Source organism: Notolepis coatsorum (assembly GCF_963971535.1).
Source record: "Notolepis coatsorum genome assembly, chromosome: 5".
Classification (NCBI taxonomy): Eukaryota; Metazoa; Chordata; class Actinopteri; order Aulopiformes; family Paralepididae; genus Notolepis; species Notolepis coatsorum.
In genome coordinates, this window is record NC_140169.1 from 201327967 (window position 1) to 201355149 (window position 27183).

The 27183-nt window shown below is 41.9% G+C and overlaps 1 protein-coding gene across 2 annotated transcripts in view; it reads right to left on the reverse strand.

The window, feature by feature from the left end:
* The window catches only part of r3hdm1 (R3H domain containing 1), a 205484-nt gene extending 180991 nt beyond the window's left edge, over positions 1–24493 (reverse strand). For both annotated transcript variants that reach the window (XM_084314657.1, XM_084314656.1), the window contains exon 1: positions 24393–24493. The gene's annotated coding sequence lies outside the window, so the exon portion shown is untranslated. The remainder of the gene's footprint in view (positions 1–24392) is intronic.
* Positions 24494–27183: the final 2690 nt, after the last annotated feature.

Genomic DNA, 27183 nt, shown 5'->3' on the forward strand with positions numbered 1-27183 from the left:
CTTTCTTGCCTGCAACTTAAAGTAATGGCTTTGCTTGTCCAAATGACAATACTAACCAAATTCAGATTTCTTTTTCTCTTGTCCATTTATTTTGTTTGCTTTCTAATTTAAAATAGTTTGAAACCGTCTGTACACAGTAGGCTATGTGTGCTAGCAGAGCTAGACTCCAGTCACAAGTCACGGTGCACGTGTGGTGGTTTGTCCACCAAAAAAGCGCCAAAAGATCGAAAATAAACTAGCAGAGCCAGAACTGTTCAACTCCTCTGGAGCCACAGCCAGCAGAGAAGCCGGTTTACTTTAGCTTTTAAACCAGCTGCAGCCTGAGAACTGGAGTGTGAGGGGATGTAACACTAAAGATGGCGGCAATGACAAAGAATTGCTGCAAAATAAACATACATCTGTTGTTAAAAAAAAAAAAAAAAAAAAAAAAAATTTATACTTATAACAATTCGATAATTATCGATATCGAGAAATAAAATAAAATTATCATATCGTTAGCGCGATATGATTTTTTTCCATATCGCCCAGCCCTAGCCTGGAGTATTATGTAGTAGTCGATAAAAATCCCACGGGAAATGAATGTTTTAAAACGTTTTTTGTAATGCGTCTGTGTACTGGTAAAAATTTGGCACGATTATCCAAAATGGCCGTCCGCTCCCATTAATTCAGAGGCTCTCGTCAAAACAATAGACTTCTTAGTCTCCTTGTGTCACCTTCTCCCACTCGGCGCCCATCTCAGATCGCTTTCAGAGCAGACGCTCCTTGGCTACAACGGTGGTCATTATAGGGCTGCAACTAACGATTATTTTGGTAGTCGACTAATCTGTCGATTATTTTTCCGATTAGTCGACTAATCTAGCGATTATTTCTGTCACACCCTCCATCTCTGCTTCCTGTGGGCGCGGCTCCTTTTCCAGGCTCTTAGCAGACTTCTTAGCTTAACATAACAGACCGACAGTAAGTTTGGGGGAACTAATGGGATAACTGGGGTTGCAACAAAAGTGCAACTAGGGCTAAAAACAATCAAATAAAATAATAATAATAAAAAATTATATATCCTTCTTAGCAGACTTCTTAGCTTAACATCCCAGGGAACTAATGGGATAACTGGGGATGTTGTTTGCTCCCGACAAGAGTCTCAAAGTCTGGGGTGATGGTAGACAAAGCAACTCTGAGGTCATGCTCAATGTCCAATCTGTTCCTCTGCTTTGTCTTCAGCTGGACCAGAGCTGAGAATCCACTTTCACAAAGATACAGGGTGTGTGTCTTGGATGGGGATGTGGTGGGGATGGACGTGGTTAGGCCTGCCGCGATAAGCAATAAATCGATTAATTGCCGCGATAATTAAAATGAATGCAATGATTTTGACGGGCGCGATTAATTGCTATTTGCGCGTTTGTTTTAATGAGGCGGAACCAGTGCCCCTTGTCAGTCACTGTCCGTGTTGGGAGGCGGGCCGCTGGCTTTACTACAGAGCAGAGAGCACAGCACAGGAGCTCCGTGGGGCAACACCACATAGCTTAACTACATTTCTCAATAGTGTTGCTCCTTTTAACCAAGTAGCGTTATTTGTAGTGTAACGTTAGCGTTTTAACGTTAGTAGCTAACGTTAAAACTAACCTAAAGTTAGTTGTAGGGATGTCCCGATCACGTTTTTTTGCTCCCGATCCGATCCCGATCATGTGATTTTGAGTATCTACCGATACCGATATTTCCCGATCCGATCAAAATTATTTTTTTTATTTTTTTTTATTCAACAAACATGACCATGTTCACGTCTTAAACTCATACTGAGGCCTTAGTTTTGGTTTTAAATTGCATATCATCATTCATTTATTTATTGTCACACAGAGCAGAAGAATTTTGCCAAAACAAACCAATAGTATCCAGCTGCAGAACAGCAGACCAGCCACACTCTCAGACCCAAACGCATTTCCTTTGATTTAATTATACATCAAATGATTTATGAAGTTAACTTTTCACCTGGATAACGTCAACATTCAGGGTGAATGTAATGTGAGAAATTGGGATAAAAAAAATGTAAATAAAAATTATTTGGGTCTGAGATTGTGGCTGGTCTGCCGTTCTGCAGCTGGATACTATTGGTTTGTTTTGGCAAAATTCTTCTGCTCTGTGACAATAAATAAATGAATGATGATATGCAATTTAAAACCAAAACTAAGGCCTCAGTATGAGTTTAAGACGTGAACATGGTCATGTTTGTTGAATAAAAAAAAAAAGTAAAAAAAAAAAAAAAAAAAAAAAAAATCGTTTTTTTTTTTTTTTTTTTTTTGCCGATCCCGATCTTCGGAAAATCACGTGATCGGCCCCGATCCCGATCACGTGATCGGATCGGGACATCCCTAGTTAGTTGTTCACCAACAATCTCAACATTTGTTTTATCATTAGCTCATGTCGATCTACTAGTAGCATCAGCAAGCTAACGTTAGCTGGCCCCAGTCCACTAGCAGCATGTCGATCTACCAGCAGCATCAGCAAGCTAACGTTAGCTGGCCCCAGCCCATTAGCAGCATGTCGAAGTAGTAGTAGCATCAGCAAGCTAACGTTAGCTGGCCCCAGTCCACCAGCAGCATGTCGATCTACCAGCAGCATCAGCAAGCTAGGATAATCACAACAATACTTCCGGTCCGGTCGGTGGGCTTCAAAATAAAAGTCTAAAACACCGGAAAAGACGGAGCGGTGGGCTTCAAAATAAAAGTTTTAGGAAATAAATTTCTCAAAAAAAAATTCTCTAACCGGTCGCAATAATATCGCTTATCGCAATATTTTCGGGGGCAATTAATCGCCCAGCAAAATGTGTTATCGTGGCAGGCCTAGACGTGGTTGAGATTGATGTGTGGGGTGGGGTTAGGGCTGGGCGATATGACCAAAAACGTTATCGCGATAAAATTATAAAATTATTTTCATATAATTCGATATCGATAATTATCGTCGATATAATGTCTGTCAAGTTGAATTAACTTCTTACGCTGCTGCGAATGTCTCAAGTCGAGTTGATGTCGTCATCAGTCCGCGCACGTTAGCAGTTAGCCGACAAGCGGAGTATCTCATGACAATAAATATGACACTAAAATACTCTCTTCCGCCACAATATATTGAAACGAACTGTATACCCCACACTACTATAAACGTGGCCTCAGAATTCAAAACACACACATACTCGGCACGTAAATATATAAAACAGTGCCGTGCAAGCTAGTTATCCTAGCCAGCCTGTTGTATCTAAGCGTTGTATTCCATGACAATGTGCTAAATATGACACTAAAATACTCTCTTCCGCCACAATATATTGAAACGACGTCTACTGTATACCCCCACTACTATAAACGTGGCCTCAGAATTAGAGCTGCCGCGATAACCGCATTACCGCGGTATCGCTGTTGCATCACGCCCACCGCAGAGTTGGGCTGAATACCGCATCACCGCTGTTTTTTTTAATAATAATAAAGTAGCGCCCAGACGTTGGACTTGCGGCTCTGCAGATATACCCTACTCGGTTCCAAGCGACCCTATTGGGTAGAAGTGGTACCAGAAAAGTCATGTGAAACATTGCAGACCACCGATTGGTCAGAAGAGAGACGCGTCACACGTTGGAGTCTCTGAACAAAAACAGAAATCCGCCATCTTTACTGCCTCGCTAAGGATGTATTTCATTCAGGATTTGTTTGCGACAGCACCAAGTGTAATAAACAGAAAAGGATGGATTCACTGTGTATTCTGCCTCATTTATTGATGAAACAAAACCGACATCAACCCAATTTACCACTGAGCGGAGAGTTTAGTGTCACAACAAGATCGCTGATGTGTTAAGTTTGTTGTTATTAGCCTAATACTAACGTCAGCAGATATACACGAGAGGTAACGTTAAACCCGGGTTGCTTGGTAGAATAGACACAATGAGGTAACGTTAGCTTTAGCACAATAGACACAACGAGAGTCTGGTTAATGTTGTTATTGATTGATTGATTGAAACTGTGTTAAACTCTGGCTTGCTGCAAGCCCTCGGACATGGCTATGCCCACGGAGCTTTCAGTGTACACAAGCGGCCCCGCCTGCATCCCCACACGGAGACAAACGGAGTAGTACCTGGCTGCAGTGGAAAAGGAACGAAGTACCAGGTACCTAAAGCGGGTCGAGTCGAGTAGGTACTATGCAGTGGAAAAGCGCCATTAGACTAGAGGCAGGCTATATGCTATAAAGAGTAGACTGTTAAAAAAAAATGCATTAAATCTTTTTATTTTTTTTTTTGCGCACTGTGCGGTAATAACCGCAGCGGTAGGAAATATTTCGCAAATTTGTGCGGTAAGGAAAATATCAATACCGCGGCAGCTCTACTCAGAATTCGCGCCACACTGCACGTAAATATATAAAACCGCCGTGCAAGCTAATTAGCCTAGGAAGCCTTGTTGAGCGAGTCCTACCTCTGGGTCTCCTTCCGGGTCTACTTCGCTCTCGGCCATCTCCTTCACTGATTGGTTGTTAGCTGTTGTGCGTAAGCACGTCATCACGTAACGTTGGTTGTTGTTAGTGTGTGCTGAGCCGAGGCTGAACGGAGCCAAGCTTGGAAAATCGATATATCGAAACTTTTCGACCACGTTTCATGTTTATTTCGAGGAAATAATTTATCGCGATAGTTATCGTTATCGTTTTATCGCCCAGCCCTAGGTGGGGTGTTGAAAACTGACTGTTCCGGGGGGGGGGGGGGGGGGGGGGGTTCACATACCTTCAAGCAACTGAAGTATTGGTATTAAATTCCTCAGTCTAAAGAGATGACCTTGCCCCTGGCAAGCCTTCTAGTGATCCATTGTTAAAGCGCCTCAGAGTGAATCTCTTCCAGTAATGAAGAACACTCTTATAGGCGAGTCAATCTATGAAAAAAAAGCACTTAACACAAAAAAAATTGATACAAAAGGTTTTTCGATGGATTCCGATAGTATTGGGCGTGCTAAATAACATACTAAAAGTCGACCAAAATCGACCCCCCCGAAAGCCGCCATTTCCAAGATGGCGTCCCAGATGGCGGTGGAGATATTAAAATGGCTATATCTCAAATTGAGAATATGGTGCAAAGGATTTCTCAACTGATTCTGGTACCTCTGGGCATGTTCACGAACATACTAAAAATCTAGGAAAATACACCTTCCAGAAAGGCTTAATTTTCAAGATGGCGTCCAAAATGGCAGCAGACCAAGCTTAAAATGGCTATATATCTCAATAGAAAAAAATATATAACTGATTTTTCACTTGATTCTGGTACCTCTAGACATGCTTGTGAACATACTAAAAATCTAGGAAAATACACCTTCCGGAAAGGCATCATTTTCAAGATGGCGTCCAAACTGGCGCCCAGGAGCTTAAAATGACTATACAAATACAAATAGCTTACTAAAAAAGGTGTTTGCACTCTCCAGCTCTCAAGCTAGCATAGTTGAAGCCTTCTTTTTGACCATTATAGTTGTTATAGTTAGAGGTGTTTGCACTCTCCAGCTCCCAAACTACCATCGTTGAAGCCTTCTTTTTCTGAATCAGTTTCTTTCTTTCTTTTCTGACCTAGTCCTGTGTTTGGGCATGCCTGGGCATGTCTGACCTGGCAGTGTTATTTAAGCCCCAGTTTCATTCTAGTCTTTGACAGAGGTGTTTGCACTCTCCAGCTCTCAAGCTAGCATAGTTGAAGCCTTCTTTTTGACCATTATCTGATTTCTAAAGTGATGAGTGAATTCAGTGCCCAGATCTGTCCCATTTGTAAATTGGAAGATGGAAGTGATTTTGTTGAGATTCGTCAGAAAGGTGCTGATGGGATCAATAAAGCTAGTGTTAAAAGAGGTGACACTGTTCATGTGACTGCTGGCATGAAAGTACATTCAGAATGCCGCAAAATGTACATACATAGCCGAGATATTGATTTACATTTACAGAGGAAACAGAGCGGTGAATCAAGTACCACTAATAAAAGGACTAGTACTAGGCAGTCTGAAGCTCTATTCAATGGCCAAACTGATTGCCTTTTCTGCGGCACAAATGTTCATGAAGGACGTGCCGACTACAGTTACGTGAAAACAGACAACTTTGCAAAGTCTATATTGCAAAGCTGTGATAAACGAAATGATGAGTGGTCATTCAAAGTCAAAGGTAGAATTGAATACTATAATAGTGATCTACATGCTGCAGACTGTGTGTATCATAATGCTTGTAGCACACATTTCCGGTGTGACCGTGATGTTCCCATGGAATTTCAGCCTGATTGTAATCCAAAGCGGAGAAAGTCTGGAAGGCCAAAGAATGAGGACCAAGAACAAGCCTTCTCAAAAATGTGTGCTTACTTTGAAACGAATGATGATGGACAGCTGACCGTTTCTGCACTTAGGTGTAAAATGCAAGAGTATTTGTCTAAGGCCGATTCCATCCCATATAGTAATCAATACCTAAAAACATTGCTGATGCAACGATATGCAAATAGCATATTTATTGCAGAAGGAGATGGCTTGGATTGTATTGTTACAATAAGAGAAAACATCAGACACTCAGATCCTACTATAACAACACAAAACAAAACAGTGATGAAGAGTCTGAGAAGAGACACTTACTTGAAACAGCTGCAAAACTCATAAAAAGTGACATAATGACTAATGTTCCACCTGTTAATTAGTACCCGACTACAGAGACACTAAAACTACAGAATGCCCTTGATTATATTCCACAATCACTCGACATTGTGTTAAAAGCTTTGTTTGTCAGTAAAGAGACAGAGCAGAAAATTGCTAGTATTGGCCACGCAATCATACAGGCAGTCCGACCACGAGCTGTCCTTGCCCCTTTGCAAATTGGCCTAGCAGTGCAAATGCACCACATAAACCGGTCTCGGTTCATTGTAGATATGCTGAATAAGATGGGATTCTGCTCTTCCTATTCTGAACTGCAGAGGTTTGAAATGAATGCTGCAAATTGTACTGCACCAAACATGCTTGGTAAGGATATTGATGTGTTGAACACGACAGTCTTATTTGCTGCAGACAATGTAGATCATAATATTCTAACAATTGATGGGAAAGGGACATTTCATGGGATGGGCATGATAGCTGCCTTGACACCAGGACAGAAGACAGACCAAAGGATTCCGAGGTTCAGAATTAATGAACTGAATCTTGTGCAGAGGTCAAAAGTTGTGATAATAGATTATCACTTTGCCAAACACTTTTGCAGAGACACCACCAGGGGCGCTCAGTTTTTACCTTTGGAGCTTGCCACTGAGAGCCCTGCCCGCCGTGTGGCGTGTGGACGTGTAGTTCATAACTATACTCTTATTTTGAAAATCTGTGCGGGTCTCATTTCCGGCCCAAGCGCAGCTAGAGTCATAATATCGATGGCTCCGGCAGTTAGCAGCATTCGGTTCGTATGATATTCTTATTTTGAAAAAAAAACGTGGCAACGAGTCATATCCGCCCAGCCCTGCAGCGGGATACTATTGGCTTCTGCTCGTATCAACACAGAGCGGCCCGCAGCTCTAGTGCCACTGCTAACGTTAAGCTCTCAGAATGGTAGCAGCTCGCCCGCAGCTCTAGTGCTAACGTTAAGCTCTCAGAATGGTAGCAGTCTGCTCTAGTCTAGATCGGACCTCCATGAGCTGCATAATACCTCCGTCCCCTCGTTAGCTAGCTCGCGTTAGCTAGCTCACTTAGATCGATCTGTCCCAGTAAACTAAATTGTCTTAACGTTATCTACCGGACTAGCAGTAGCTACAGATAGCTCCTGATATCAATGTCTTATAACATTGATTGAATGCGTATTCTAGCTGAGGGCATGTTGAATGTGATTTGACAAAATAACCGTAACGTTAAAATTGGGTCCAGCTGCATCGCCGGAGAATCCTTGCATGCTGAATGTAGGGTCTAGCTGAATATAGGGTCTAGCTGCAGGGCCAGAGAATCCTTGCTGGAGCTGGAGGCTACTCAAGTATACACACAGACAGTGGAGCTGTTTGCAGATAGCAAGCATTTTGACTTATTGCGTGGTGGCGATGTCTCGCAGATAATACAACTACAAGTATGATTATATAATATATATTTTATTTTTTAAAAAAAATTATATAAAATATATATATATATATTTTTTTTTTATCAAAAAAATTTTGGCAGGTAAGAAATATGCTTGGCGGGTAGACTCTTCCCATCTACCCGCCACTGGCCGGTGAGTCAAAAAGTTAATTTCGCTCCCTGGACACCACATTTAAAGAACTTCCAAGACTCGCAGAATGTAACAAGATGGTTGATCTGCTTTGGGAGTTATCGTTCAATTTCAAACAGCCTGCACCTGGTTGGCAGGGGATGATGCACATTATTCATAAGGGAGATGAACATCCAGGGCAGTCTTCAGTGAGATACTTACCAATGATAGACATGTACTCTGGAGACAAAACATGCATTCTGTCAACACTGGAGTTCATTTGTGGTCTGGCATCCAAACACCACCTTGACCCAGTAGTTACATTTGACCAACCCCTATATTGGAAAGCAGCAGAGATAATCCTAGATTCACCACAGTGCAGTCACCTCAAGTCCTTTGTCGTGCTCCTAGGAGGATTTCACACATTTATGAATTTGCTAGGAGCAATTGGTACACTGATGGACGGTACAGGACTTAAGGACATTTTAGGGGTAGTCTATGGGGAGAACTCAGTAGCCCATATGATGACAGGCAAATCAATTCAGAGAGCATTCCATGGCCATCTTCTGGTTGACAAATGTCTTAACCGCATGATAATATCAGAAATGGTAGATGATAGTCATGAATTTGCAGCAATGGTTGAACAGTCTGAAGCAATGTATACCTCAATAGTTAAGGGTGAAATGCCATTGGAAACAGTGTTCACATCAGAGACCCTCATTACAATAAATGAAGAGCTGGGAAAAAGGAAGATGGAACTGTGTGCTAGATCCAAAACTAGTCAGTTGTGGCTAAATTACCAACACATGTTAGAAGTTGCTAGGTCACTGATAACAGCAGATCGCACATGTTCCTGGCTTTTGCACCTACGCGCTGTTTCTGAATGCATGCCGATATTCGCTGCGGCTGGGCATTACAATTACTTGAAATCGGCACACTTTTATGTCCAAGAGATGAGTCAGCTTCACATCAACCACCCAGATGTCTTCAGACAATTTGAAAAGGGTTTTCATGTTATCCGTCGCAGCAGCCAATCATGGGCAGGCCTCAGCTCAGATCTTGTAATCGAAACAACATTGATGAGGTCATTGAAGACTACAGGAGGGATGACACATGGAAGTGGAATAACCGACAATCAGAGATCCCTTTGGACAATGTCAAAGGGCATAACATCAGAGTATAACACCGCAATGCAGGAGTTCTCAAACCAGACATACACAACATCAGAACAGCACAAGGATTCAACAGAGGCAAGGATGAAAAGGGATGCTGCTGACCTGGAGAAGATCACTTCAAAATAGGGATGCACCGATATGAAAATTGGCCGCCGATACCGATACTGACTGTTCAACTAACACTATCGGCCGATACCGATACCGATATTTGTATATTTGTATATAAGTATTTGTAAATTTTTTTTTTTTTTTTTTTAAATATATATCTTTTTTTTTAATGAAACTACTGTATATTTGTATGTGTATGTTTGTATTTGTAGGCCTCTTTACTTACTTAAAAAAAGGAAACATCAAGAAATATGTTTATGGTATCACTATCTCTCTCCCAGTATCGTCTTGCGGCCTGCAGAGGGATACTATTTTCTCAACCAGAGCTTTCAACCAATGCAATGGAACCATTCTTGCGGCCTGCAGCGGGATACTATTCTCTCAACCAGAGCTTTCAACCAATGCAATGGAACCATTTTGATTGACAGTCGATTCGGCCAATTACGCCACACCGCTAGCACCCACCTCCTGCTGTCCTTACCACCAATCGGCAAGCGTTTATACATTTTTCTACTTCCGGGCATGCCGCCATTGTTCTGTTTGCGAGAGCACTGCAGAAGAACACACTTAACGTAGCTACGTTAGCTCCCGGCCCGGCGCCCGCCGACCGGCGCTCGACGCATGACCAAATGAGACATAATGATTTTACTGCAACAAATGTTATAATAAAACAAAGCCTTTCTATACATTTGTCTGGTTGAAAACTTTATTAACAGATTGCAGAATGTGTAGTTGGGTACGGAATGAGCAACGGAATGGAACCGAGTTATGAACGGATTAACGGAGTAATGCCTTGTTTACTGCTATCTTCGGGTAAATAATATGCTTGTTATTGAACGTGTAACACTTCATTTTAACAGCAGATACTTTCTTAAATGCCATCTTCCCGAGAGAGGGTGTTGACGGGGAGTTGTGTTATTAATAGCATTGAACAGCTAACCGAAAGCTAGCGTTAACTATTGTTAAAGGTTTAGCCATAACGTTACCGTGGCTAAAGTTGGGGCTATTAATAATGCAGCAATAATGGCTGCAGACCTGCAAGCAAAGTACAGCAAGTTGACAAAGGAGTATTCCAACGCAAATCACATTTTCACCAGTAACGTTGGTCTTGCATCTCCCGGTAGCTAATGAACGGACTCGGAGTAATGCCTTGCTGCTATGGGTAATAATAATATGCTGATGTTATTGTCCGTGTAACACTAACTATATAACGCTAATGCCACAAAACGAATGCCTTGTTAATCATAAGTACTAGTTACTTTGATGCAGTTAGTAGCTTGTGTGTGTGTGGGGGGGACGGCGGGCGTTGTGCACTGCAGGTAGGTCGCGAGTGAACTTTTTTTTTTTGCCTTTTGACACTACACAAATTGATGGGTATTTATCGGCGACTGCTATCGGCACATTTGAGCTTATCGGCCGATAGCAGTCAACAAGGCACTTATCGGCCGATACCGATACCCGACCGATATATCGGTGCACCCCTACTTCAAAACTTGCTATATGTTCACCTTTCTCTCCAGACTCTTCTTTAAGGAATGTTGTTACAGGTGTTGTCGCTGAGGATGGAGTGAACGTGCATGATTATGACTGTTGGACGCAACATCATGCACAAAATGATCGGACAGCCGGCATTCACATTTTCATTTAGTAGAAAGGATAAAGCCATAACCCTTGGACAAAAATCATCTATCAAGGTTGCTCCTGATCGAATCATTGATTCTGCACTTCTTTTTCAACGTTTCCTTATTGTCTCCCAAACTGGAGAGCTGTCATTGGAGGAGGTTATGCATTACGAACTCAGTCCTTTCCCTCCTGCCCTCTTTGAAGCCGGAAACGTCTTCCGCAAAGCTGACAAATCACAACTAGCGCACGCGATCTGTGATCATGCAAGTGATGCAATCCTAGATTCTGTACCAGAAACGGAGCATTATGTTCTTGATGGTGGTTCACTCCTTCACCGAATACAATGGAAGCACGGACAAAGCTATGGTAAAATTGCACAGTCATATGCAGACTTCACCATCCAACATTATGGCTCAGCTACAACCATTGTGTTTGATGGCTATGAGGATGGGCCATCCATTAAAGACAACACACATCAAAGAAGAGGAAACAATATTCATCCCATTGTCAACTTCACTGCTGAGACAGAGTTCTCAGGTAAGAAGGAGGAGTTCCTGAATAAACAGAAACTGATCCACATGATAAGTGATGAACTGAAAGAACGGGTGCCAAGCTTGCAATGGCTGTCTTTTTTGGTGGAAAGTGCACAGATTCGCTTGCAAAAATGAGATATAACATTTTCAGCAAGAAGGTTGTCTCAGCTTCATCAACGGTAACGCCTGAACGTCTACCACCAACTGAATCTGCTACCAAATTCCACTGTCGTAGAGCATACTACCAGGTCATGGTCTGGATGGGAACAGATGATGGTATAGATGCTCTAGACTGGGGCTGGAACCTGCAGGACAATAGATTTGTCCCACTCATGTCAACAATGAATGCTTCTCCAGACAGTCTCTTGAAGGTCATTCATTGTAACTGTACCACTGCCTGCAAGACACTTCGCTGCTCCTGCAGAAAATATGGACTACCTTGTACTACTGTCTGTGGACCATGTCAACTTCATGAATGTGACAATCCACATAACAAGTTTCTCCCAGAGGATCCTGAAGATGATGATGAGTAGGCCTAAAGACCACAATAAGTGGGTCATTTATTTTGTGTTCAACACCAAAGCCAGCTTTCTAGGTTGAATATAATAACCAATTTTAATTTTAGCCAAAATAAGCTACAGGCAGCCATTTTGATGATGCAAATGATGCATTCCTAGCAGATATATTTAGCTAGATATTTTGCTCGTTATTAATGTATAGAGGTGCCAGAATCAGTTTATAAATCCTTTAGAAATGTTTTCCCATTTGAGATACAGGCATTCTAAGCTCCCAGTCGTCATTTTGGACACCATTTTGAAAATTAAGCCTCTTCGGAAGGTGTATTTCCCTAAAACTTTAGTATGTTCCTAAGTATGTCTAGGGGTACTTGGGGTACCAGAATCAAATGACAAAATCATTTATATAATTTTTATATTGACATATATATAGCCATTTTAAACTTGGCCAGCCGCAATTTTGGACGCCATCTTGAAAATGAAGCCTTTCTGGAAGGTGTATTCTCCTAGATTTTTAGTATGTTAGTGAGCATGCCCAGGGGTACCAGAATCAGTTGAGAAATCCTTTGCACCATTTTCTTAATTTGAGATAGCCATTTTAATCGCCCCGGCGCCATCTGGGACGCCATCTTGGAAATTACGGCTTTCGGAGGGGTCGGTTTTGGTCGACTTTTAGTATGTTATTTAGCACGCCCAATACTACCAGAATCCATTGAAAAACCTTTTGTATCCACTTTTTTTGGGGTTAAACCATATATTGACTTAGGGCTGGGCGATATGGCCTAAATATGATATCACGATATTTTCTGACCTTTCGGCGATACACGATACGCATCACGATGTTTTTCTTTTTTTCCCCAAACAATTCATTATGAGGCTTACCAAGACAGTATTTGAGTTTGCAAGCTAACATTAAAGACAAAATAAAATACCCATGCATTTAGCATTTTTATATTATATATTAGATTTAGATTATTGGATTATTAGATTATATATTGCATATACCGGTATTTAGCAATGAGATATTATATGATTTAGATATGAAATATGATGAATTGAAAATGGGGGACCCTGATGTAAACAAGACGAAAGTCTTTCTCTGGTCTGCATCCCCTTAACAATTGTATGTATTGAGCTGTACTGTACCCATTCTGCAATATGTTAATAAAGTTTTAAATCAATCAATCAATAGGATTTTAGCATTTTTATGAAACTACTGTATATTTGTATGTCTCTAAATGTTTTGATGAATTGAAAATGGAGGACCCTTATGTAAAAAAGCCGAAAGTCTTTTTCTGGTCTTCATCCTCCAGTCAGTCCACTGTTGTTGTATTGAGCTGTACTGTATTGTACCCATTCTGCAATCGTTAACAACGTTCATTCATTCAATCATTCTTCTGAGATATGAACAGTAACGCTTGCTATCTATGTCGTCATCGGACGTTGCTATGTTTGGGTAAATACACTGATGTGTAACTATATAACGTGTAACTATATAATGTTGATGCCACAAAACGAATGCCTTTGTTAATCATAAGTACTAACTTTGATGCAGTAGTGTGTGTGTGGGAGCGGCGTTGTTCAAAAGTTTGAACGGGGTGGACCAGATTGACGCGACACAATCCTCTTGGGCAAAACATCACGATATCCACGATACGTTAAAAAAGTGTATCGTTAATGAACTGTACCCGATATTTATATAATATCGTCATATCGCCCAGCCCTATATTGACTCGCCTATTATCTCAGTTTTTGGATGAATCCCACTCATGAGAAACAACTAATATGTGATTCTTCTTGCAGGGAGTGAAGAAACATCTGCACTCCTATCACAGATAGCTGATAAATGACATTATTAAATGTAGCGTAATACTAAAACAAACTAAAAGCTCAAGGACTCCTATAGGAGCCAAAGCACTCATGAGTTATACCTTATTTCTATTGGCTTAGTTGCCTACACTGTTAAAGTCTACATTTCAGAATACAATGGGGCTTAGCTGTATATTTAGGTTATTGTATTATTATATGAATGTTTATGTTTATTTTTATAACCTTACATTGAAACGGCATTAGGAATATTGATTGGATTTAGATAAAGTAATTGAACAGTCTTATTTGTCATAGGGCCTAACAAAAATAATGGTTTGGTTCCGGTTGCCGACCGACCCTGCCGATTTAGGTGCGACCCAATTTTTATTTTTTTTACAATAAAGTTTCATAAAAATCTTATAGTCAAACCTTTAGTATTATGGATATTAAACATGCTGGCAGAGTACATGCATCCATGTTGTTGTGAACATTTTAATTAAATAAAGAAATTCCCTATCCATAGTCGCCATGGAAAGGAGAAAAAAGATTCCCTACCTACCTATGGCCTTAACTGACAACCAACAGGAACCAAACAATATATATATATATATTTTTTTTTAACGACGAATCGCCGCAAAAGGTCTGCCTCAACGAGTTTTTATAATCGACATCGTGAATTATGTCGACTAATCGTTGCAGCCCTAGTGGTCAATCATTTTCACCATCAGCTGTGACTGGTCAGTTCAGGACCATTCACAACCGGACTGAGCTTTAAACTTTAAGTAATTTTTTTTGGAACTCACAACACTCAACCTAAAACCCCTTCCTCTCCCAAACCGTTCCTACAATTGTTTTATGTTGCATGATGATCATTAATACATTAATTATGTATTGTATTTTTATAAATATCAACATTATCTGTCCATCCATCCTCAGTAAATTTACTATCAATATAATATATTATACTCCTGACTAGGGCTGCAACTAATGACTATTTTGGTAGTCGACTAATCTGTCGATTATTTTTTCAATTAGTCGACTAATCGAAAAACAACTATATTAAAAAATATGTATATATAAATAATTATTTTTTTTTTTTAACTACCTATCTTTGTGAAAGTGGCTTCTCAGCTCTGGTCCAGCTGAAGACAGAGCAGAGGAACAGATTGGACCAGGGTTAGAAATTAACATTTTTTTTTTGCCCCCCTTAATTGATTTTCGGGGGCTTTTTTTGTATTTCGGGGGCACTGAATTTTTATGATAAACGGTAGGTGTGGGACGGTTCACAAAATGGACGGTTCGGTTCGTATCACGGTTTTGGGGGTCACGGTTTTCGGTTCGGTTCGATATACGTTAATTTTTATTAAAAAAAAAAACACTCAAATCTAAACATGATTCTCATTTATATATATATATAACCTTTTTATATATATATATATATATATATATATATATATATATATATTATATAAAAAGGTTTAAGTGTTACAGTGTTTACAGCCTTAAATAATGTTTGGCACACAAAGACCGAACTGACTGAAAAATATAGGCTACATTTGTCAAAGTATTAACTTAGTGCAAACAAACAATATGCTCAGCCAGCACTAGACTTTCCCTTCTATAATATAAACACAAAAAAACAATGTCAACCATGTTTAAATTCCCTGATTGTCAGTTCTTAATGGAAAGATTCGTTTTCTGCTTGAAATTATTATGTATCTACATTTATTTAGACTAACATTATTTAAATATTGAGTGCAACTGTGGTGGATTATGTAATTCGTTGAGTTTGAACTATCTAGCGTGTGGCACCTTCAGCTCCGGTAACTTTAGGAGGAGATCAAACATCAACAAGCAGCACGAAAGCGGGTTAAGCGGCAATAGTCTCGGTTGGAGTTAGTAAAACACAGTTGTATGTTAGCCTTCTTGGATGTTGAATAAACGCCTATCATTGTCTTTAAACACCCCGCCTCTCAGACTCTCATTCCCTCCTCTGCTAGCTTGTAGCTACGATAACATTTCATTGACTGTATTAGCTGGGGCTAGTGCTACCATAGTTAAAACGTGCGTTGTATTGTACAAACTGCTAAAGCTATGGCAAGATGCGTGTATGCCTATGTAATGTTAATGGCTATGTTTTTAAAGTAATGAAGATTGATTTAGATTGTGCTTGCCATTTGTACACAAACTGACTAGCACCTGGCTCAGCTGCAGTGCTGCCAGTGCTCACCTCCGCCAAATGATTTTTTTTATTTGCGCGTCATCTGAACCGTACGATACAGAGACGCTCCATTACCGGATAAATATATATATATAATTAGTAAACTGTCGGGGGCATTTTGTGCCCCCCTTAACTGATTTTCGAGGGCATTTTGTCCATTTTCAAGGGCATTATGCCCCAAGCCCCCGTTAATTTCGAACCCTGGATTGGACATTGAGCATGACCTCAGAGTTGCTTTGAGACTCTTGTCAGGACCAAACAACATCCCCAGTTATCCCATTAGTTCCCCCAAACTTACTGTCTGTGTGTTATGTTAAGCTAAGAAGTCTTCAGCTGGCTGGACCAGAGCTGAGAAGCCACTTTCACAAAGATAGGTAGTGCCAAAAAAAAATTATAATATATATATTTTTTTTTAATGACTAATCGACACAACAATATCTCGTCGACTAATCGTTGCAGCCCTACTCCATGTGGTCTTTCCAAACGCACACACACAGAAAGGGAGAATGCCCCTCCCCTCCCCAGTTGCCACTAATGGACCTCTGCTGTTCTCTCTATGGCTATGATCAGGGGTAGCTTGTTAGCTTACGCTAACGTAACGTTAATTTCGGTCTTTAACACGACGTGGGCATAAAGGAATGGCGAGGATGCAAAGCATGTTAGATGCATTTGACCCGTTGCAGAATAAAACAGCAGGGATTTATTTCAGGTCACAAAATAGACGCTTCAGTTTCAGATGCTACTGCTGTGCTGTTGGGCGCATACTCGCCACAGGATTTTCAAAATAAGAGTACCGCAATATGAACCGATCTTTTTACACTGCATCGATCCTATTGGATCATTGATAATAGATCGATATATCGATCTGGATCGATGTATCGTCCCACCCCCTAATCGGTTCCATGGTTCTGGGAGGGGAATCAGACTAGGGCTGGGTGATAAAACAACAACGATAATTATTGCGATATATGTTAATAAATCGATATCGATCGGAGAGAATGAGTATGTTGACAAGACGGGTCTGTGAGGGGGAGGGGCAATGAGGGCACTGCAAGCAGTGTGTGTGTGCGTCAACAACTTGCTGTAGGATTTTAAATGCCCATCCCTAATGGCAACGCAGTTAGCACAGTATTAAACCCTTTGCGCAAGCTTTGTGAATAGCAAAACCATGAACAAAATGCCATGGTCGATAACGTGGACACAGTCGACGAATTGTTGCAGCCCTAATTCCAACAGTAACATGGTTTTATCACTGGAGAGATGGAGACTGATCTTCCTAGGTTGGGGGGCCTGGCATCACAGGAGGAATTCTCATTTACTTGCAGCCACCTCCTATTCACACAGTGTAGCAGGGACCCAAAGGGCAAATCCCAAACTCATAAGTCTTGACAAGCGGCGAGCATGTTGGTGGCTCAAGTTAACTATTCCATTCATCATCGGACTGCCCCTGTGCAACACTGGCCTTCTGTATCTTTCAAAATGAGAAAATGAATTGTCAGGGTAAAAAAAAACAAGCATGCAAGCAACTCCATATCCTGTAATACAATGTAATAAGATGTATCCTATACTAGGACAGGCCAAAATGCTTTAAGGCTTCCACTGCTGTCATGGTACACCTAATTGCTGATTTAAATTCTTGTTTGTGTGTTTTTTTTAACCACTCAAATAAATGGCCGTCAGCCTAAAGAAATAGCCCATGAAAATAGGCCTGATAATAAAAACATATTTTTGAAAATCAGTTCTTCTGAGACAAGGACATGTAGTCATGAGATCTACCAGCTGCTGCATTATTGAAACTTTGTGTGCGCGGAAACAATGAGGCAGTGTGGCGTTCGGCACATCACTGTGTTGACAGGCTTAGGCAACGGCTAGCAATGTATTCGAGCCTAAACAGCAAACATTAATAAAGCACTGTATAATATGCAACATATTATTCGACCGATTTTGTGAAATACGACGTAGGTAAACATTCATCTGCAATCTGTCATTTCATTTCTACTGCTTATCGTCTCATTAAACCCTACCCTGGGGCATAATGAAACGGTGCATTAATAACAACTACTTCACACCAAAACATAAGAGTAATAACAGAACATAAGATAACCCTTTGACTACAGTCTACCACACTACAGAAGGTTAACCTTTCACTACCACATTGTAGTGTGGTAGTGACACTGAAAGGGTTAAGAAGAAGACCTGAATGAAAAGTAAAACGAGACCAAAACCTGGGGGTGAACAATTCTGCAAGCCTCAGCCTACGATCACAAAGTTTGCATGGAAAAACCAAGTGAATTCTATACTATTTGAGTTGAGTGGGCCCAGGCGGGCAGAGCGAGTGACATTATTGCTGTGTTTGCAAACTGTGTTGAGGCCCCGCTTTACTCCGGTGAGAGCCTCCTGGGGGCTAGTTAAGAGACTGACATTTGTTCACCTTACCCAGGAGCTCATGCATCACCTTAGCACCATTAATATTCCCCTGACAGATACAGGCCAGGGAGAAAAGAGATCACTGGCCAACAATACTGAGGCCCAGATTAGCCGTAATGCGATTAGACAGCCCGCTGCAAACCCTGGGCATTACATTACAGGAAGGTATCTGGAGGCAGCGACACCATAGTTCAATGTTGCTTATAGCTCCTTTCCACCACCCCATGATCAATAATTGTGTTTCATCCTGGAGCGATAAGACAACATTTCACACTACCTTGAATAGCCACTGGGAGGGAGACACAGGTTTTTTGGACACCTCGTCTTATGGAGCGTAGGGCTGGGCGATATAACGATAACGATAAATATCGCGATATATTTTAATAATCGATATCGAATATCGAAATTTAAAAAAAATCGAAAAATCGTTTTTTTTTTTTTTTTTTTAACCTGCAACAGGGCAGTTTTAAAACCAGAGACAGTGGACAGACTTGTCTTTCTTGCCTGCAACTTAAAGTAATGGCTTTGCTTGTCCAAATGACAATACTGACCAAATTCAGATTTCTTTTTCTCTTGTCCATTTATTTTGTTTGCTTTCTAATTTAAAATACATTTTGAAACCGTCTGTACACAGTAGGCTATGTGTGCTAGCAGAACTAGACTCAGGGATTAAAGCAAAAAAAAATCTCCTGACTGAACTTTTTTTCTGGCCAAGTCATATTCTTATTTTAACCTCTACTGTATTTTTTTTTAATAGTGTTAGCGTTTTAAGGGAGCCTACTTGTAGAGCGAGCCTACTGTCCTGACTGTGACTATAGACCCTACTGTTGTGTGCTGGAGAGCGTGAATGCAAGTCTTGTGGCTAGCTTCTGATTGATGGCGAGCTAGCACCCCTCCCCACTTTGAACCATGAACTAAACGGCTTGTTATCATACAAACAAGGGACTAAACACGTTTCGCAATTATGCCACAACAACAATGGACAGTCTCCTCCCCACCGTTTGTATATATTTATTTACCACCCACTCACTCACCCCCTCCTAATGTACAGTCTCCTCCTCATCATATGTATATATTTACTGTTAGGATCTCTGGGTAACAGTACTGTATATTTGCATATCGTATATGTGACAAAATGTAACAGTACTATTACTATATACCTGTAAGGCATGTATGTCCCTATGTCATAAATGTCATGTATGTTGTGTATGTCATAAATGTCACTATGAATTGAAAATGGGGGACCCTGATGATGTAAACAAGACAAACGCCTTTCTCTGGTCTACATCCCCTTAACAATTGTGTGTATTGCTACTGGATTTACAAGATCCAGAGTGAATGAATGAATGAAAACTTTATTTAATACACGAGACCCTCTTATTGGGACCAAGTAAGGTTGTCGATAATCCAATGTATAGTTACAACCCCCCCCCCCCCATCCCACCCAACCACATCCAATGTACAGTTTCTTCGTCAAATGTATATACTCTTTTTAGACTATTTTTGTATCACAAACAATAGGCTACTGTATTTGTAAATCTGGTATGTCATAAATGTATAGATGTAGCAGTATTGTCTATCTGTATGTCATGTGTGTCATATATGTTATGATGAACTGAAAATGGGGGACCCTGATGTAAACAAGACGAAAGTCTTTCTCTGGTCTGCATCCCCTTAACAATTGTGTGTATTGAGCTGTACTGTACCCATTCTGCAATCTGTTAATAACAATCAATCAATATTTAACAGATTGCAGAATGGGTACAATACAGTACAGCTCAATACACACAATTGTTAAGGGGATGCAGACCAGAGAAAGACGTTCGTCTTGTTTACATCAGGGTCCCCCGTTTTCAATTCATAGTGACATACATGACATACAGGTATATAGTAATGTTACATTTGTGACATATATGATATGCAAATATACAGTACTGTTACCCAGAGATCTCCCGGACAAATGGGAGAAAGACGTTTATTGAGCTTAAAAACAATTGATAACGCAAATAACGTTCTGATTAACAAAGTCATTCGTTTTGTGGCATTAACGTTATCTAGATTTATCAACATTCATACATTTATCAGAAAGCGAGCGGCGCAAGCACACACACGAAACACCACCAACAACAACAACGACAACAACACACTGCTTGTCGCGTAAATAACGTTCTGATTAACAAAAGGCATTCGTTTTGTGGCATTCACGTTACCTAGATGTATCAATAGCAATAGTAATATATATGTTTCTTTAGACTAGAATAAGTCAAATGAACTTACGGTCTCGTAAAAGTTGCCGCATGTTGTTGATGAGTCAAGTTTACTCGCGAGTAGAGCTAGACGCTAGAGAGTCTCAAAATGGGCGCTTCCCATTGGTGCTGAGCACAGCGGAGGCGGGTGAAAGGGCTGTAAACTCAGAACAATCTCGCCTTCTGGTTGGTTGCATTTGCCTGAGAATTTGCCGATTGCTCGCAAATGACTGTTTGGTGCGGCCGCGGTAGGGGAAAAAAGGATATTTGACGCCTCTGATTGGCTCAGGTTAAAATCCGTCACGACTCCGAATCAAATGACGGAATCTCCAAATCAAATGGACGGATATCCGTCCCAAGACGGAACGCTTTAATGCCTGACTAGACTCCAGTCACGAGTCACAGTGCACATGTGCGGTGGTTTGTCCACCAAAAAAGCGCCAAAAGATCGAAAATAAACTAGCAGAGCCAGAACTGTTCAACTCCTCTGGAGCCACAGCCAGCAGAGAAGCCGGTTTACTTTAGCTTTTAAACCAGCTGCAGCCTGAGAACTGGAGTGTGAGGGGATGTAACACTAAAGATGGCGGCAATGACAAAGAATTGCTGCAAAATAAACATACATCTGTTGCTAAAAAAAAATGTTTTTTTTTTTTTTTTTATACTTATAACAATTCGATAATTATCGATATCGAGAAATAAAATAAAATTATCATATCGTTATCGCGATATGATTTTTTTCCATATCACCCAGCCCTAATGGAGCGCTTCGCAAATTGGCTTAATGTCCTTGAATAAATGTGTGTCGTGATGGATTAGCCGCTAACGCCTGACCCTGGACGGCAGCCAGGAGAAGGGACTTCCAGCTTCTTGACCTCCTTCCCTTACCAACCATTGCCGCAAACCTCACATGCACTGGTCATCGATCACTGGAATCGGACAGGAAGTCTATTTGATCGTGAAGATTCAGCCGGACAAGGGACAGCCGTCACCGACTTGAAGGAAACTCAGCTGATAGCAACCTATCATTGCTTTGAGTGTATGTGCTGCTGTTATCCATCAAATTAGACAGTGTGGCACAAGTGAGAAGCCAAAAGACACCTCAGGACAGAACAGCACTTGTTGATTTAGTTTGTACCATTATTATATATATATATAATTTTTTCTTTTTACAGATATGGAGGCCATGTGGATAACAAACAACTTCACAAATAGAATCAAAACAGCTTCCACCATTGAAGCTCGTCACCGGGACAAGACTGTTCGGCCAGTATTCTGAAATTGTTCAGTATTCTGACAGTTGTGTGTGCCTCATATAGGATTGCAGGTGAAATGACATTCACAACAGCATCAGATCATCTGAAGTTCTTACAAGACAACATGCAGGGAATGTATGGAGCATTGGGGGGAAATAAAATAGTGGCGATTAGTTATCATTAATTTCCTTATCAATCAAGTGAATGATAGAATTACCCAAAAATATTAAATGACAAGTAACTTGGGGGGGGGGGGGGGTCGTAACACTGGCCTTCGCCTTCTTCTTCTAAATGTAATCTGAAACACCCTTTGGGATTTACATGATGTCAGGACACTGTTGCTGGCCCGCCTACTGAATGAATGAATGAATGAAAACTTTATTAACAGATTGCAGAATGGGTACAGTGCAGTACAGCTCAATACATACAATTGTTAAGGGGATGCAGACCAGAGAAAGACTTTCGTCTTGTTTCCACCAGGGTCCTCCATTTCCAATTCATCGTAATCGTGGAATACTAACGTTGAATGAATGAAAACTTTATTTACCAGATTGCAGATTGGGTACCATACAGTATGGCTCAATACACACAAACCAGAGAAAGACTTTTGTCTTGTTTACATCAGGGTCCCCCATTTTCAGTTCATAATGACATTTATGACATACATGAAATATGGCATATCATGGTTAGATATCAGAACAGTGCCATGATGCAACATTATCCAAAATGCTAAAACACTGAATATCTAACAGACCGTGAGCGGCATCGACATGAAACTACTCTCTTCGTCCCGGGGGGGGGGGGGACAGTCCGAGCCCTGATAGAAACCACGGCAGGCCTCACATGGCCCGACAGTACCGTTACCGTTAGCTTGGCATGCTAGCTTGGCAGCTAATCTAGTGTTATAGCTAAAGCCACAGCAGGAGGCCAAACACAAAACCCTCAAGAGAACATGATGCAAAAACACGGAGAATAGACATCCAGACTGACGAGGAGCGTTATATCCAGTCTCTACAGTCAATTGTCGCATTAATCATTTCAAAACACGTGTTGACGGGATTTGTTTTCATTATGGTTCCCATAATATTCTGAAGCTAACCGCAGTTAGCCACAGTTAGCTAGCCGCAGCTAGCCACAAGGCCTCCAGAAACCCGAAGAGTCGCTCCCGTGGTTAATGGCGATATTATCCAAGTTAATAACGTTAACATTCTCCTTCGTTGTTTTATGAGGGACGATATTTAATAGTGGTCAATGCCATGTTGGTGTATTGTTAGTTACAATTAAGAGACTAGTAACTGTTGACCATCTGGCTACACAGGGGGCCGTGATGATCTGCTTTAGTCACACTACATGAAGTTAAAGGAAAACTCCAATATTTTGGGACATTAGCTTATTTGCCATCTACCCTGGAGTTAGACAGGAAGATACATACATTTTTTGTCTCTGTGCATGCAGTGGGAGTAGGAAGACGTTGGGAACTAGGCTAATGGAGGAACCTACTTCCAGTGACTGACGCTAAGCTAGGCTAACGGTGCACGTCTTCCTACTCCTACTGCATGCACAGAGAAGAAAAAGGTATGTATCTTCTCTTGTCTAACTCCAGGGTAGATGGCAAATAAGACCATTTCCCCAAAATGTTGGAGTTTTCCTTTAAAGGAACAGGCCAACATTATACAGTCTTCTCCAGAGTCAAGACAAGGAGATCTAGAGACCAATCTCCTCTCTGTGCGTTCAGTAGAAAGAAGCTACCCGGCTTGCAAGATAGTCTAGCTTATAGCACTAAAAATGAATGGAAGCCGATACGGACCGGCTAGCCCAGCTGTTCATCTACCACCAGAGTTTGAAACTAAACTAGTGGTCCGTATCCGCTGCCATGGATTTCTCTGCTAGGCTATTAGCTTGCAGCCGGACAGCTTTCTAATAAACGCACAGAGAGGAAACTAGTATATATCTTCTCGTCTCACTCTGGAGACGACGGTAAGAACATTCCCCCATAGTGTTGGCGTGTTCCTTTAACGTTAAGAGACTGATCGCTGGCTCGTTAGCAGCTCGGCTAACGGTTCAATCTGCTATGTCAACTACATAACACAGCGGCTAAACTGACGTTAGCTAAGCGGCTAGCTCAGATTATAGCAACACCGCTGTGTTCTTACGTGACGTCCGTTAGCTTAGCCGTGACGTTAGCTTAGCCATCAGCGCGAATAATAATAATAACGTTCACGATCACAAGAATATCATCGCCCCGAAAGAAGTAACACTAGTCGCTCCATTGATATAACACGTCCAGAGTGTCCTCCTTACCTCTTATGTCAGGTTGTTGTGCTAAATGTGACCGGTCTGAGGGGAAGCCTTGGTGTTTATTTCTCTGTGTCTGGATCGGCAGCATGAGCTTAGCAGCAGCGACGGGAAGCAGGCAGAGCGTTTGCTGCAGCTGACTGACAGAGGGCGGTGGGGGCGGGGAGTAAACATAATGGAGTGACATCTATTTTGTCCAATCATCACTCAGCGTGCTACTCTGGGAAGGCTATATTCATTAATTTGGTATCTATCTTCTTGCCTCACTCTGGAGTCTAGGGAGCGATTACAAGACCACAACCACTTCTCCATTCTCATTATGTGGTAGTGTGAAAGGGTTAACCTTCTGTACCAGAATGTACATATTGTGTGAATGAATGAATGAATGAATGAATGAATGAATGAAAACTTTATTTAACAGATTGCAGAATGGGTACAATACAGTACGGCTCAATACATACAATTGTTAAGGGGATGCAGACCTGAGAAAGACGTTTGTCTTGTTTCCATCAGGGTCCCCCATTTTCAATTCATATAGACATTTATGACATACACAACATACATGACATTTATGGCATAGGGACATATAGGTATTTAGTACTGATACATTTGTGACATAGGCGGTATTCAAATATACAGTACTGTTACCCCTAGATCCTGACAGAGTATATACATATGATGGGGAGGGGACTGTACATTAGGAGGGGGTGGGTGGGTGGGAGGGAAATATACATATATATAGTGTATAGAGGTATACTGAACAATTGTTGTTTACACTTGTTTATACTTGACTTCTTGACTTCTTGACTTTCTATTTTATACTTATTATACTTATATACTTATTACACTTCATGCAAAGTATTCTGTATTTCTGTATGACAAAAAATAATAAAGAAACGTGAAACTTGTAGTGTGGTTGTGAAAGGGTTAATTGATTGATTGAAAACTTTATTAACAGATTGCAGAGTGGGTATACAGTACAGTACAGCTCAATAGACAATTGTTAAGGGGATGCAGACCAGAGAAACACTTTCGTCTTGTTTACATCAGGGTCCCCCATTTTCAATTAATCATAACATAATATGACATACACGACATACAGATAGACAGTACTGCTACATCTAACCCTTAACCCTTTGTCGTGTGGCAGTGAAAGGGTTAACCTTCTGTATTATTGCAGTGAAATGGTTAACCAGTTGGTAGTGTGGCAGTGAAAGGCAATGAATAAAATGTAAAGTTATCCTATAACCCTAGTTATATGATACTGGCTGAGCGTCTCGCTCTGCCTACTGAGATATAACTCATCATCTCTAGCACCTAGTGTGCTCCAGGAAACAAAAACAAATGCACCCACTTGCACGTGACCACACCACTCCCATGCGCCCTATATTACGCCGGAAGTGGTCACGCCTCACCCTTCCCAGTTCGATTTCCATAAGCGGAAAACATCCAAGGGACCTCAGGGCGCTAAGAGCGGGACACTCAGCCAGTATCATATAACTAGGGTTATAGGATAACCGTACGTTATATATCAACTGGCTATCCTATAACCCTAGTTATATGATACTGGCTGAGCGTCCCGCTCTTAGCACCCTGAGGTCCCTTGGATGTTTTCCGTGGCCCGGACAAATGCACCCCTTGAGGGCCCGTAAGCCCCAGCCAGGGAGGAGGGGAGTCCCGTCCACCCACCCGTCCTAACGAAGGGGGGGGGGGGGGGGCAGTCAACTCCACCAAAGTGCGAAAAAGGGGGGGAACCAAGAACCCTTGAACGCACAGCGCAAGCGGGACCACGTGTGATACAGCACCCCGCGGTCCACACCCACACACCCATGCTAGCCCACCTGATGGCGGGATGCAGGAGAGGTCCTGGACCTCAGGACAGCCTGGGAAACAGAACCCCCAGACATGTCCATGAGGTAAAACCTAACAAAAGGACTCAGGAAGGACCAGGAGGCCGCAGCACAAATGTCCTCCACCGAGGCCCCCCCTAACAGGGCAGCAGAGGCCGCCACACCACGAGTGGAGTGCACCCTGACGCCCCTGGGGGGAACCTGTCCAGCCAACGTGTAACAAAGGGCAATGCCCTCTCACAACCAATGTGACAGACGCTGCTTGGACAGCGCCTCACCTGCGCGAGGGCCACCATAACAAACAAATAGTTGATCGGAGGCCTTGAAACCCTGCGTGCGACTAAGGTAAACCCCCAGCGCATGGACAGGACAGGACAGGTGCAGGCACAACTCCAACTCACTAGCGTGAGGAGGAGGATGAAACGCCTGAATCACAATATCCCTGGAGCGAAAAGAGCTCTGGATATTCTTTGGCACGAAGACTGGATTAGGCCTCAGAGTCGCCCCGCTATCGGCCCAAATAGACCGGCACTCAGGCCGCACCGAGAGAGCACAAAGCTCACCCACGGATACATCGAGAAGGCACCCACCCCCAGAGGGGGGTTGTCCTTCCAACTGACCGAGAACCACAAGGGGCACCGGTGGGCCTGTCTGCTCGCAAACAGGTCCACCGCGGCCTTCCCGAAGTGGTCCCAGACCTGTCTGACTATGTCTGGATGCAGTCCCCACTCGTCGGGGTGAGGACCGCCCGCGACATCACATCTGCACCCACATTCTCCCTGCCGGGGATGTGGAGAGCCCTCAGGCTGCGCAGATTGAGAGACGGCCATAGCCAGAGCTCAACCGCTGCCCGGTGCAGACGGAGGGAGCGTACTCCCCCCTGTCTGTTGATATACGACGCCGTCGTGTTGTCCGTCCTGATCAAAACATGCATGTCCACCACAAGG